General features: G+C 49.6%; 12 non-coding genes across 12 annotated transcripts; 4 read left to right on the top strand and 8 right to left on the bottom strand.

The window, feature by feature from the left end:
• Window positions 1-70: 70 nt before the first annotated feature.
• Window positions 71-143, bottom strand: trnar-acg (transfer RNA arginine (anticodon ACG)). Its single transcript has one exon. It is a non-coding gene; the product is annotated as a tRNA-Arg (tRNA).
• Window positions 144-935: 792 nt separating this feature from the next.
• trnal-cag (transfer RNA leucine (anticodon CAG)) lies at window positions 936-1,018 on the bottom strand. The gene has a single exon. It is a non-coding gene; the product is annotated as a tRNA-Leu (tRNA).
• Window positions 1,019-2,307: 1,289 nt separating this feature from the next.
• trnae-cuc (transfer RNA glutamic acid (anticodon CUC)) lies at window positions 2,308-2,379 on the top strand. The gene has a single exon. It is a non-coding gene; the product is annotated as a tRNA-Glu (tRNA).
• A 268-nt stretch (window positions 2,380-2,647) lies between these two features.
• On the bottom strand, window positions 2,648-2,720 carry trnar-acg (transfer RNA arginine (anticodon ACG)). The gene has a single exon. It is a non-coding gene; the product is annotated as a tRNA-Arg (tRNA).
• A 792-nt stretch (window positions 2,721-3,512) lies between these two features.
• Window positions 3,513-3,595, bottom strand: trnal-cag (transfer RNA leucine (anticodon CAG)). The gene has a single exon. It is a non-coding gene; the product is annotated as a tRNA-Leu (tRNA).
• A 1,124-nt stretch (window positions 3,596-4,719) lies between these two features.
• Window positions 4,720-4,793, top strand: trnam-cau (transfer RNA methionine (anticodon CAU)). Its single transcript has one exon. It is a non-coding gene; the product is annotated as a tRNA-Met (tRNA).
• Window positions 4,794-4,885: 92 nt separating this feature from the next.
• On the top strand, window positions 4,886-4,957 carry trnae-cuc (transfer RNA glutamic acid (anticodon CUC)). Its single transcript has one exon. It is a non-coding gene; the product is annotated as a tRNA-Glu (tRNA).
• A 268-nt stretch (window positions 4,958-5,225) lies between these two features.
• Window positions 5,226-5,298, bottom strand: trnar-acg (transfer RNA arginine (anticodon ACG)). Its single transcript has one exon. It is a non-coding gene; the product is annotated as a tRNA-Arg (tRNA).
• A 792-nt stretch (window positions 5,299-6,090) lies between these two features.
• trnal-cag (transfer RNA leucine (anticodon CAG)) lies at window positions 6,091-6,173 on the bottom strand. The gene has a single exon. It is a non-coding gene; the product is annotated as a tRNA-Leu (tRNA).
• A 1,631-nt stretch (window positions 6,174-7,804) lies between these two features.
• Window positions 7,805-7,877, bottom strand: trnar-acg (transfer RNA arginine (anticodon ACG)). Its single transcript has one exon. It is a non-coding gene; the product is annotated as a tRNA-Arg (tRNA).
• A 682-nt stretch (window positions 7,878-8,559) lies between these two features.
• On the bottom strand, window positions 8,560-8,642 carry trnal-cag (transfer RNA leucine (anticodon CAG)). Its single transcript has one exon. It is a non-coding gene; the product is annotated as a tRNA-Leu (tRNA).
• Window positions 8,643-9,766: 1,124 nt separating this feature from the next.
• Window positions 9,767-9,840, top strand: trnam-cau (transfer RNA methionine (anticodon CAU)). The gene has a single exon. It is a non-coding gene; the product is annotated as a tRNA-Met (tRNA).
• Window positions 9,841-13,630: the final 3,790 nt, after the last annotated feature.

Below are 13,630 nucleotides of genomic sequence, written 5' to 3'. Positions count from 1 at the left end.
GCTCTACTGAGGCATGTTGACGCAGGACAGCAGACACCCAACGTGTGGGAGGAAGGAGTAAAAACAGGATCGAGCCAACCAGGAGTCGAACCTAGAATCTTCTGATCCGTAGTCAGACGCGTTATCCATTGCGCCACTGGCCCAACGCCAGAAACCAGGGAAGTCATGCTTGGAGAAGACAGCTGGATTCTGGAGGCCAGCTGCAAAACTTCATTATTAAATATTAATCCGGTTTTACTCTGCCATAATTAAATCCATTATTACACAATCAATAATTACATGGTTCCCTGCTGCAGCAGCCAAGGACAAGGCCAAGCTGCAGCGGGTGATCCGCTCGGCAGAGAGAGTGATCAACACCTCTCTACCTTCTCTGGAATCCCTTCACAACCTCAGGGCTGTGAGAAGGGCAAGAAAAATTATGTCTGACCCATCTCATCCAGGCTGTACCATGTTTCAGCTGCTCCCTTCAGGTAGAAGGCTTCGGCTCCCGAGAACTGCAAAATCCCGGCATCGCCTGAGCTTCTTTCCCACGGCCGCCTGGCTGCTTAATGACAGTTCAATTCCTTTTCAGGACTGAATGCACTGTTTGCACTTTATTGTTTCTATTACTCCTACTTTTATCATTCAGTATTAGTGTAAGTATCATTATTACTCTTAGCACCTTCCATTCACCTTCCATATGACTGTGTATTGTCATATCTTGTTCTGTCTTAATGTTTCGTTTGCCACATTACATCCATGCGTGACTGGCTGTAAAGAATTCCAATTGTGTTTGACACTATATTGCAATAAATTGAACCTTGAACCTTCATCTCTACCAAAATGGGAAACCGGGTCGTCCCCCGCGTGCCTGTCTCCTGGCGTCTTTGAAAAGGACGCTCCCTCGGAAGAAAGCGCGATACACAGCACGGGTGGCTACAACAAAGGCAACAGAATGTCAGAAGTGGGATTCGAACCCACGCCTCCAGAGGAGACTGCGACCTGAACGCAGCGCCTTAGACCGCTCGGCCATCCTGACCACCCCAGCTGGCCCGAGCGAGTCGATTGCGCTCCTCAGCGAATGTGCCGGTGTAACTTTTGGAATGACTCACGATTTTATTGCCTTCATGCAGCTCATCTTTAATTCTTATTTATTTCTTCACAAACGCCTTGAAATAGTGACGAATGTGGATTTTTCGAAATGAGGAACAATGTGCCCGAAGCCTTTCATTTGCCAAAAGCACACGCAGCCCGTCTCCATATGCCCTGTAACGGATGCTGTCAAAGTGGTTTTGCATTCAATGATCCTTTCCCCCTTGATCATACTGTTTTAGAACAGGGTCACAAAACGGAATCGCCATTCTCAGACCCTGCTCGTTCTACTTGAACGCGCAATGAAAATACTTGATCAAATGCGGATGGACGCCGGCATTGCAATTTAGCGAAAAAGCGCCATCTCTGTACGTCTCAGGGCCTTTTTATGGTTCGCAGTTGCCTTCTAATGTAGACAACAGTTAACCATACGGCGGCGACATCCTTAAAAGAACCGGTGGCGTTGTGTCTCGAGCACACAAGGCAAACAAGAGATTCTTCAAGAGGTGAGTGCGAAGTACAGTTTACTGCCACAGGCAATGGCCGCAGAGCTTTTACTTTAACAGACTCTAATACGTGGAACACGTCACCAACTTACATAGGACAGTCTTTCAACTTTAGCACAATTTAAGTTTTTCTACTAGATAATGAGGCTAAAGACGAGCCAAACACGTGATCACTGAATAACTGGGACTTTGCATTGTGGATATGTAACGTTATTCCATTAATCTGTCAGCTGTGTCAAATGTGTCAAATGTAAGTGTTTATTTATAATGGGTTTTATCTAGCCTGAGAGCATGTGCGCCAAGATCGTCCAGCAACGGCAGGCGTGCCATTCTCGACACCATTTAAAAGACGATAGGAATCCTGGGCATGACATAGCCCCTCTGTGTCTCCTTGAAGTTGTTTCTGTACGTGTAACATATTAAGAACGAGAAGGTCCTCAGTGTGGGTAGCCAGAGTGCAAGAAGCCCAGTCGTGCTCTCCTCGCAGGAGTTTCCTCGCTGGTGGCGCACAAAATGCCACGCAACCAGACGCAAGGGGCCACCCAGGAGCCGTCGGTCTGGGCGTGATTGTTGGCGCAGTTAGGCAGCGCGTCAGTCTCATAATCTGAAGGTCGTGAGTTCGAGCCTCACACGGGGCAGGGTGCCCTTTTGTCGACTAGTTTGAGACTTTAGCCCCGTTTTCCTTCCGCACAGTGTGCCAGGCATCCACGGCCTGAAGGCCAGCGTGTCCTCCCTGGTGGTCTAGTGGCTAGGATTCGGCGCTCTCACCGCCGCGGCCCGGGTTCGATTCCCGGTCAGGGAACGCTCTTTTGACGTGCGCTTGCCTTTTTCACCGGCCGGGTTATGCGCAACGCTGGCTTCGAAGGCAAGGATCGCAGCACCTCCAAGAGGCAAAGCTTCACTGCCTCCGGCCCATCGACCTAAGGTTGGACGGCTAAATTGCCTGCCTGCAGTCCTGCGCTCCGCCATCTGAGCAATCAGAGCCTGGTGTGCGTCCTCTGCTCTACTGAGGCATGTTGACGCAGGACAGCAGACACCCAACGTGTGGGAGGAAGGAGTAAAAACAGGATCGAGCCAGCCAGGAGTCGAACCTAGAATCTTCTGATCCGTAGTCAGACGCGTTATCCATTGCGCCACTGGCCCAACGCCAGAAACCAGGGAAGTCATGCTTGGAGAAGACAGCTGGATTCTGGAGGCCAGCTGCAAAACTTCATTATTAAATATTAATCCGGTTTTACTCTGCCATCATTAAATCCATTATTACACAATCAATAATTACATGGTTCCCTGCTGCAGCAGCCAAGGACAAGGCCAAGCTGCAGCGGGTGATCCGCTCGGCAGAGAGAGTGATCAACACCTCTCTACCTTCTCTGGAATCCCTTCACAACCTCAGGGCTGTGAGAAGGGCAAGAAAAATTATGTCTGACCCATCTCATCCAGGCTGTACCATGTTTCAGCTGCTCCCTTCAGGTAGAAGGCTTCGGCTCCCGAGAACTGCAAAATCCCGGCATCGCCTGAGCTTCTTTCCCACGGCCGCCTGGCTGCTTAATGACAGTTCAATTCCTTTTCAGGACTGAATGCACTGTTTGCACTTTATTGTTTCTATTACTCCTACTTTTATCATTCAGTATTAGTGTAAGTATCATTATTACTCTTAGCACCTTCCATTCACCTTCCATATGACTGTGTATTGTCATATCTTGTTCTGTCTTAATGTTTCGTTTGCCACATTACATCCATGCGTGACTGGCTGTAAAGAATTCCAATTGTGTTTGACACTATATTGCAATAAATTGAACCTTGAACCTTCATCTCTACCAAAATGGGAAACCGGGTCGTCCCCCGCGTGCCTGTCTCCTGGCGTCTTTGAAAAGGACGCTCCCTCGGAAGAAAGCGCGATACACAGCACGGGTGGCTACAACAAAGGCAACAGAATGTCAGAAGTGGGATTCGAACCCACGCCTCCAGAGGAGACTGCGACCTGAACGCAGCGCCTTAGACCGCTCGGCCATCCTGACCACCCCAGCTGGCCCGAGCGAGTCGATTGCGCTCCTCAGCGAATGTGCCGGTGTAACTTTTGGAATGACTCACGATTTTATTGCCTTCATGCAGCTCATCTTTAATTCTTATTTATTTCTTCACAAACGCCTTGAAATAGTGACGAATGTGGATTTTTCGAAATGAGGAACAATGTGCCCGAAGCCTTTCATTTGCCAAAAGCACACGCAGCCCGTCTCCATATGCCCTGTAACGGATGCTGTCAAAGTGGTTTTGCATTCAATGATCCTTTCCCGCCTGATCATACTGTTTTAGAACAGGGTCACAAAAAGGAATCGCCATTCTCAGACCCTGCTCGTTCTACTTGAACGCGCAATGAAAATACTTGATCAAATGCGGATGGACGCCGGCATTGCAATTTAGCGAAAAAGCGCCATCTCTGTACGTCTCAGGGCCTTTTTATGGTTCGCAGTTGCCTTCTAATGTAGACAACAGTTAACCATACGGCGGCGACATCCTTAAAAGAACCGGTGGCATTGTGTCTCGAGCACACAAGGCAAACAAGAGATTCTTCAAGAGGTGAGTGCGAAGTACAGTTTACTGCCACAGGCAATGGCCGCAGAGCTTTTACTTTAACAGACTCTAATACGTGGAACACGTCACCAACTTACATAGGACAGTCTTTCAACTTTAGCACAATTTAAGTTTTTCTACTAGATAATGAGGCTAAAGACGAGCCAAACACGTGATCACTGAATAACTGGGACTTTGCATTGTGGATATGTAACGTTATTCCATTAATCTGTCAGCTGTGTCAAATGTGTCAAATGTAAGTGTTTATTTATAATGGGTTTTATCTAGCCTGAGAGCATGTGCGCCAAGATCGTCCAGCAACGGCAGGCGTGCCATTCTCGACCCCATTTAAAAGACGATAGGAATCCTGGGCATGACATAGCCCCTCTGTGTCTCCTTGAAGTTGTTTCTGTACGTGTAACATATTAAAAACGAGAAGGTCCTCAGTGTGGGTAGCCAGAGTGCAAGAAGCCCAGTCGTGCTCTCCTCGCAGGAGTTTCCTCGCTGGTGGCGCACAAAATGCCACGTAACCAGACGCAAGGGGCCACCCAGGAGCCGTCGGTCTGGGCGTGCCTCGTTGGCGCAGTTAGGCAGCGCGTCAGTCTCATAATCTGAAGGTCGTGAGTTCGAGCCTCACACGGGGCAGGGTGCCCTTTTGTCGACTAGTTTGAGACTTTAGCCCCGTTTTCCTTCCGCACAGTGTGCCAGGCATCCACGGCCTGAAGGCCAGCGTGTCCTCCCTGGTGGTCTAGTGGCTAGGATTCGGCGCTCTCACCGCCGCGGCCCGGGTTCGATTCCCGGTCAGGGAACGCTCTTTTGACGTGCGCTTGCCTTTTTCACCGGCCGGGTTATGCGCAACGCTGGCTTCGAAGGCAAGGATCGCAGCACCTCCAAGAGGCAAAGCTTCACTGCCTCCGGCCCATCGACCTACGGTTGGACGGCTAAATTGCCTGCCTGCAGTCCTGCGCTCCGCCATCTGAGCAATCAGAGCCTGGTGTGCGTCCTCTGCTCTACTGAGGCATGTTGACGCAGGACAGCAGACACCCAACGTGTGGGAGGAAGGAGTAAAAACAGGATCGAGCCAGCCAGGAGTCGAACCTAGAATCTTCTGATCCGTAGTCAGACGCGTTATCCATTGCGCCACTGGCCCAACGCCAGAAACCAGGGAAGTCATGCTTGGAGAAGACAGCTGGATTCTGGAGGCCAGCTGCAAAACTTCATTATTAAATATTAATCCGGTTTTACTCTGCCATCATTAAATCCATTATTACACAATCAATAATTACATGGTTCCCTGCTGCAGCAGCCAAGGACAAGGCCAAGCTGCAGCGGGTGATCCGCTCGGCAGAGAGAGTGATCAACACCTCTCTACCTTCTCTGGAATCCCTTCACAACCTCAGGGCTGTGAGAAGGGCAAGAAAAATTATGTCTGACCCATCTCATCCAGGCTGTACCATGTTTCAGCTGCTCCCTTCAGGTAGAAGGCTTCGGCTCCCGAGAACTGCAAAATCCCGGCATCGCCTGAGCTTCTTTCCCACGGCCGCCTGGCTGCTTAATGACAGTTCAATTCCTTTTCAGGACTGAATGCACTGTTTGCACTTTATTGTTTCTATTACTCCTACTTTTATCATTCAGTATTAGTGTAAGTATCATTATTACTCTTAGCACCTTCCATTCACCTTCCATATGACTGTGTATTGTCATATCTTGTTCTGTCTTAATGTTTCGTTTGCCACATTACATCCATGCGTGACTGGCTGTAAAGAATTCCAATTGTGTTTGACACTATATTGCAATAAATTGAACCTTGAACCTTCATCTCTACCAAAATGGGAAACCGGGTCGTCCCCCGCGTGCCTGTCTCCTGGCGTCTTTGAAAAGGACGCTCCCTCGGAAGAAAGCGCGATACACAGCACGGGTGGCTACAACAAAGGCAACAGAATGTCAGAAGTGGGATTCGAACCCACGCCTCCAGAGGAGACTGCGACCTGAACGCAGCGCCTTAGACCGCTCGGCCATCCTGACCACCCCAGCTGGCCTGAGCGAGTCGATTGCGCTCCTCAGCGAATGTGCCGGTGTAACTTTTGGAATGACTCACGATTTTATTGCCTTCATGCAGCTCATCTTTAATTCTTATTTATTTCTTCACAAACGCCTTGAAATAGTGACGAATGTGGATTTTTCGAAATGAGGAACAATGTGCCCGAAGCCTTTCATTTGCCAAAAGCACACGCAGCCCGTCTCCATATGCCCTGTAACGGATGCTGTCAAAGTGGTTTTGCATTCAATGATCCTTTCCCGCCTGATCATACTGTTTTAGAACAGGGTCACAAAAAGGAATTGCCATTCTCAGACCCTGCTCGTTCTACTTGAACACGCAATGAAAATACTTGATCAAATGCGGATGGACGCCGGCATTGCAATTTAGCGAAAAAGCGCCATCTCTGTACGTCTCAGGGCCTTTTTATGGTTCGCAGTTGCCTTCTAATGTAGACAACAGTTAACCATACGGCGGCGACATCCTTAAAAGAACCGGTGGCATTGTGTCTCGAGCACACAAGGCAAACAAGAGATTCTTCAAGAGGTGAGTGCGAAGTACAGTTTACTGCCACAGGCAATGGCCGCAGAGCTTTTACTTTAACAGACTCTAATACGTGGAACACGTCACCAACTTACATAGGACAGTCTTTCAACTTTAGCACAATTTAAGTTTTTCTACTAGATAATGAGGCTAAAGACGAGCCAAACACGTGATCACTGAATAACTGGGACTTTGCATTGTGGATATGTAACGTTATTCCATTAATCTGTCAGCTGTGTCAAATGTGTCAAATGTAAGTGTTTATTTATAATGGGTTTTATCTAGCCTGAGAGCATGTGCGCCAAGATCGTCCAGCAACGGCAGGCGTGCCATTCTCGACACCATTTAAAAGACGATAGGAATCCTGGGCATGACATAGCCCCTCTGTGTCTCCTTGAAGTTGTTTCTGTACGTGTAACATATTAAGAACGAGAAGGTCCTCAGTGTGGGTAGCCAGAGTGCAAGAAGCCCAGTCGTGCTCTCCTCGCAGGAGTTTCCTCGCTGGTGGCGCACAAAATGCCACGCAACCAGACGCAAGGGGCCACCCAGGAGCCGTCGGTCTGGGCGTGCCTCGTTGGCGCGGTTAGGCAGCGCGTCAGTCTCATAATCTGAAGGTCGTGAGTTCGAGCCTCACACGGGGCAGGGTGCTCTTTTGTCGACTAGTTTGAGACTTTAGCCCCGTTTTCCTTCCGCACAGTGTGCCAGGCATCCACGGCCTGAAGGCCAGCGTGTCCTCCCTGGTGGTCTAGTGGCTAGGATTCGGCGCTCTCACCGCCGCGGCCTGGGTTCGATTCCCGGTCAGGGAACGCTCTTTTGACGTGCGCTTGCCTTTTTCACCGGCCGGGTTATGCGCAACGCTGGCTTCGAAGGCAAGGATCGCAGCACCTCCAAGAGGCAAAGCTTCACTGCCTCCGGCCCATCGACCTAAGGTTGGACGGCTAAATTGCCTGCCTGCAGTCCTGCGCTCCGCCATCTGAGCAATCAGAGCCTGGTGTGCGTCCTCTGCTCTACTGAGGCATGTTGACGCAGGACAGCAGACACCCAACGTGTGGGAGGAAGGAGTAAAAAACAGGATCGAGCCAGCCAGGAGTCGAACCTAGAATCTTCTGATCCGTAGTCAGACGCGTTATCCATTGCGCCACTGGCCCAACGCCAGAAACCAAGGAAGTCATGCTTGGAGAAGACAGCTGGATTCTGGAGGCCAGCTGCAAAACTTCATTATTAAATATTAATCCGGTTTTACTCTGCCATCATTAAATCCATTATTACACAATCAATAATTACATGGTTCCCTGCTGCAGCAGCCAAGGACAAGGCCAAGCTGCAGCGGGTGATCCGCTCGGCAGAGAGAGTAATCAACACCTCTCTACCTTCTCTGGAATCCCTCCACAACCTCAGGGCTGTGAGAAGGGCAAGAAAAATTATGTCTGACCCATCTCATCCAGGCTGTACCATGTTTCAGCTGCTCCCTTCAGGTAGAAGTCTTCGGCTCCCGAGAACTGCAAAATCCCGGCATCGCCTGAGCTTCTTTCCCACGGCCGCCTGGCTGCTTAATGACAGTTCAATTCCTTTTCAGGACTGAATGCACTGTTTGCACTTTATTGTTTCTATTACTCCTACTTTTATCATTCAGTATTAGTGTAAGTATCATTATTACTCTTAGCACCTTCCATTCACCTTCCATATGACTGTGTATTGTCATATGGAAGGTGCCAAAATGGGAAACCGGGTCGTCCCCCGCGTGCCTGTCTCCTGGCGTCTTTGAAAAGGACGCTCCCTCGGAAGAAAGCGCGATACACAGCACGGGTGGCTACAACAAAGGCAACAGAATGTCAGAAGTGGGATTCGAACCCACGCCTCCAGAGGAGACTGCGACCTGAACGCAGCGCCTTAGACCGCTCGGCCATCCTGACCACCCCAGCTGGCCCGAGCGAGTCGATTGCACTCCTCAGCGAATGTGCCGGTGTAACTTTTGGAATGACACACGATTTTATTGCCTTCATGCAGCTCATCTTTAATTCTTATTTATTTCTTCACAAACGCCTTGAAATAGTGACGAATGTGGATTTTTCGAAATGAGGAACAATGTGCCCGAAGCCTTTCATTTGCCAAAAGCACACGCAGCCCGTCTCCATATGCCCTGTAACGGATGCTGTCAAAGTGGTTTTGCATTCAATGATCCTTTCCCGCCTGATCATACTGTTTTAGAACAGGGTCACAAAAAGGAATCGCCATTCTCAGACCCTGCTCGTTCTACTTGAACACGCAATGAAAATACTTGATCAAATGCGGATGGACGCCGGCATTGCAATTTAGCGAAAAAGCGCCATCTCTGTACGTCTCAGGGCCTTTTTATGGTTCGCAGTTGCCTTCTAATGTAGACAACAGTTAACCATACGGCGGCGACATCCTTAAAAGAACCGGTGGCATTGTGTCTCGAGCACACAAGGCAAACAAGAGATTCTTCAAGAGGTGAGTGCGAAGTACAGTTTACTGCCACAGGCAATGGCCGCAGAGCTTTTACTTTAACAGACTCTAATACGTGGAACACGTCACCAACTTACATAGGACAGTCTTTCAACTTTAGCACAATTTAAGTTTTTCTACTAGATAATGAGGCTAAAGACGAGCCAAACACGTGATCACTGAATAACTGGGACTTTGCATTGTGGATATGTAACGTTATTCCATTAATCTGTCAGCTGTGTCAAATGTGTCAAATGTAAGTGTTTATTTATAATGGGTTTTATCTAGCCTGAGAGCATGTGCGCCAAGATCGTCCAGCAACGGCAGGCGTGCCATTCTCGACACCATTTAAAAGACGATAGGAATCCTGGGCATGACATAGCCCCTCTGTGTCTCCTTGAAGTTGTTTCTGTACGTGTAACATATTAAGAACGAGAAGGTCCTCAGTGTGGGTAGCCAGAGTGCAAGAAGCCCAGTCGTGCTCTCCTCGCAGGAGTTTCCTCGCTGGTGGCGCACAAAATGCCACGCAACCAGACGCAAGGGGCCTCCCAGGAGCCGTCGGTCTGGGCGTGCCTCGTTGGCGCAGTTAGGCAGCGCGTCAGTCTCATAATCTGAAGGTCGTGAGTTTGAGCCTCACACGGGGCAGGGTGCTCTTTTGTCGACTAGTTTGAGACTTTAGCCCCGTTTTCCTTCCGCACAGTGTGCCAGGCATCCACGGCCTGAAGGCCAGCGTGTCCTCCCTGGTGGTCTAGTGGCTAGGATTCGGCGCTCTCACCGCCGCGGCCCGGGTTCGATTCCCGGTCACGGAACGCTCTTTTGACGTGCGCTTGCCCGCCTAAGGCCATTGCGTATCTACTTGCAATTTACTTAATGACCATTTGGACGCTGGTTCGTGGCCGTTGCGCGCCGGCCCCCCAAAATTTTTTGGGGGTCAAACGGTGATGTACGCGCGTCGGTCGCCCCCCCCCGAGACGGGGAAAAGTCTCGCCGAGCCTTTCGGCCCCCAGGGGGCTACACGGAACAGCATTTTAGTTGCCCCCGATTTCATGCCGGAGATTGCAGTTCAGGGCAGATCCACCGGGTGGCGCAGCCATTGTCCAGTCCCAATTTATTTAAAAGTGGCCAAAACCCATTCAAGTAAATTGCACGAGCACGATGAAATTTCCCACTCCCCATTTACACAATGTAAAGGTTGGGCGTCACCCTGGGTCACGAAACCCCACCCCCCACAGCCCATAGACCCACTATTTTGGCCCCTGACCCACTATTTTCAAAAATTGTCCACGCCCTCTGGGGTGAATGGCCACACCCTCCCTGCCCACAGAGTAACTATTCTGCCCCCTAACTTGTTATTTTGTCAATTGATGCACCAAAGGCCCTGGGACCCTGGGGGCCCCATGACCCCCCCCCCTCTGCCCACAGACCCTCTTTTCTTCCCCCTAACTCATTATTTTGTCACAACATGGCCTGAGGGCCCCGGGCTCCCAGGGGCCAAAAGACCCCACCCCCCTTTGCCCACGAAACAATTATTCTTCCCCCTAACTCATTATTTTGTCACAACATGGCCTGAGGGACCCGGGCCCCCAGGGGCCAAAAGACCCCACCCCCCTCTGCCCACCAAACATTTATTCTTCCCCCTAACTCATTATTTTGTCACAACATGGCCTGAGGGCCCCGGGCTCCCAGGGGCCAAAAGACCCCACCCCCCTCTGCCCATTAAACAATTATTCTTCCCCCTAACTCATTATTTTGTCACAACATGGCCTGGGGGCCCCGGGCTCCCAGGGGCCAAAAGACCCCACCCCCCTCTGCCCACAAAACAATTATTCTTCCCCCTAACTCATTATTTTGTCACAACATGGCCTGAGGCCCCCGGGTTCCCAGGGGCCAAAAGACCCCACCCCCCTCTGCCCACGAAACAATTATTCATCCCCCTAACTCATTATTTTGTCACAACATGGCCTGAGGGCCACGGGCTACCAGGGGCCAAAAGACCCCACCCCCTCTGCCTATTAAACAACTATTCAGCCCCCTAACTCACTATTTTGCAAATTGATGAGCTGATGGACCTGGACCCCTTCCGGAACCAAGACGCATGCGATCAGGGTGTTTCCCTGAGTGTAGTAATATAGGTTTTGGCGGGATAGAGGTTTTGCTGAAAATGTTCCCCAAACCACTATTCTGCCCATTTGCCACTTTATTTGTCTGTGACCATAAAACTATTATTTTGCCCACTTCCAAAACAGAATCCCACCGACTTGAGATGCATTTTACACTGGTCTGCATCCCGCTGGGAGTTCAACGGTCACATTCCCGACTTGAAATTCCTATGTCCGCGACTCCACTATTTTGACGCATGGGATAAATGGCAGGCGGGATATCCGTAACCCAGCTCCGCGAAAAGCCACGTCATCGAAACGACCGATCCTGCACACGTCTATCTTCCCTCTTTTGGGATACGAAGTACGGAGCCGATCCGGCAAAGTCAAAAATTTTCACCAAAAAAACCCAAAGGGGTAACCCTTTGAGTTTTTTTAGGGAAAATTTTTGACTTTTTCCAATCTCCTCCAAACTTAGGATTCTGAATGAGCATGTTGGGGCTTGAACAGGAACATGCGTCTCCAGGTCCTACCACGCCACGGAACCGAGCAATGGGCCGTCATCCTGCAATTTATTCCATTTGGGAAAATAATGGGTTCGCTGACATCGGAATTCTGACCCGGAACCAAGACGCATGCGATCAGGGTGTTTCCCTGAGTGTAGAAATATAAGTTTTATCGGGATAGAGCTTTTGCTGAAAATGTTCCCCAAACCACTATTCTGCCCATTTGCCACTTTATTTGTCTGTGACCATAAAACTATTATTTTGCCCACTTCCAAAACAGAATCCCACCGACTTGAGATGCATTTTACACTGATCTGCATCCCGCTGGGAGTTCAACGGTCACTTTCCCGACTTGAAATTCCAATGTCCGCGACTCCACTATTTTGACGCATGGGATAAATGGCAGGCGGGATATCCGTAACCCAGCTCCGCGAAAAGCCACGTCATCGAAACGACCGATCCTGCACACGTCTATCTTCCCTCTTTTGGGATACGAAGTACGGAGCCGATCCGGCAAAGTCAAAAATTTTCACCAAAAAAACCCAAAGGGGTAACCCTTTGAGTTTTTTTAGGGAAAATTTTTGACTTTTTCCAATCTCCTCCAAACTTAGGATTCTGAATGAGCATGTTGGGGCTTGAACAGGAACATGCGTCTCCAGGTCCTACCACGCCACGGAACCGAGCAATGGGCCGTCATCCTGCAATTTATTCCATTTGGGAAAATAATGGGTTCGCTGACATCGGAATTCTGACCCGGAACCAAGACGCATGCGATCAGGGTGTTTCCCTGAGTGTAGTAATATAAGTTTTATAGGGATAGAGCTTTTGCTGAAAATGTTCCCCAAACCACTATTCTGCCCATTTGCCACTTTATTTGTCTGTGACCATAAAACTATTATTTTGCCCACTTCCAAAACAGAATCCCACCGACTTGAGATGCATTTTACACTGATCTGCATCCCGCTGGGAGTTCAACGGTCACTTTCCCGACTTGAAATTCCAATGTCCGCGACTCCATTATTTTGACGCATGGGATAAATGGCAGGCGGGATATCCGTAACCCAGCTCCGCGAAAAGCCACGTCATCGAAACGACCGATCCTGCACACGTCTATCTTCCCTCTTTTGGGATACGAAGTACGGAGCCGATCCGGCAAAGTCAAAAATTTTCACCAAAAAAACCCAAAGGGGTAACCCTTTGAGTTTTTTTAGGGAAAATTTTTGACTTTTTCCAATCTCCTCCAAACTTAGGATTCTGAATGAGCATGTTGGGGCTTGAACAGGAACATGCGTCTCCAGGTCCTACCACGCCACGGAACCGAGCAATGGGCCGTCATCCTGCAATTTATTCCATTTGGGAAAATAATGGGTTCGCTGACATCGGAATTCTGACCCGGAAACGAGACAGGTGGGATTGGGGGGTCATCCTGGGTGTCATAAAATAAGTTTTATCAGGATAGAGCTTTTGCTGAAAATGTTCCCCAAACCACTATTCTGCCCATTTGCCACTATATTTGTCTGTGACCATAAAACTGTTATTTTGCCCACTTCCAAAACAGAATCCCACCGACTTGAGATGGATTTTACACTGATCTGCATTCCGCTGTGAGTTCAACGGCCACATTCCCGACTTTTTGCCCACGTTTCTGCCCATTAGCACATTAAACTGCCCATCTGCCATTTATGGCTCTGAGGGCCCCTGAGGGCCAAATAACCAGAGGGCCCCAAGCTCTGGGGGCCCCAAGTGCCAAAGTGTTGCAGGCCCACTGGGTGCCCAATTACTTTGTCTGTCATTGAGGAAAACACCTCTTGGCCCCTGGGCATGGCCCCC

This window comes from Misgurnus anguillicaudatus, chromosome 10, assembly GCF_027580225.2.
Source record: "Misgurnus anguillicaudatus chromosome 10, ASM2758022v2, whole genome shotgun sequence".
Taxonomy (NCBI): Eukaryota; Metazoa; Chordata; class Actinopteri; order Cypriniformes; family Cobitidae; genus Misgurnus; species Misgurnus anguillicaudatus.
The sequence above is the reverse complement of the archived record's forward strand: the minus strand, read 5'-3'. Positions and strand labels throughout refer to the sequence as shown.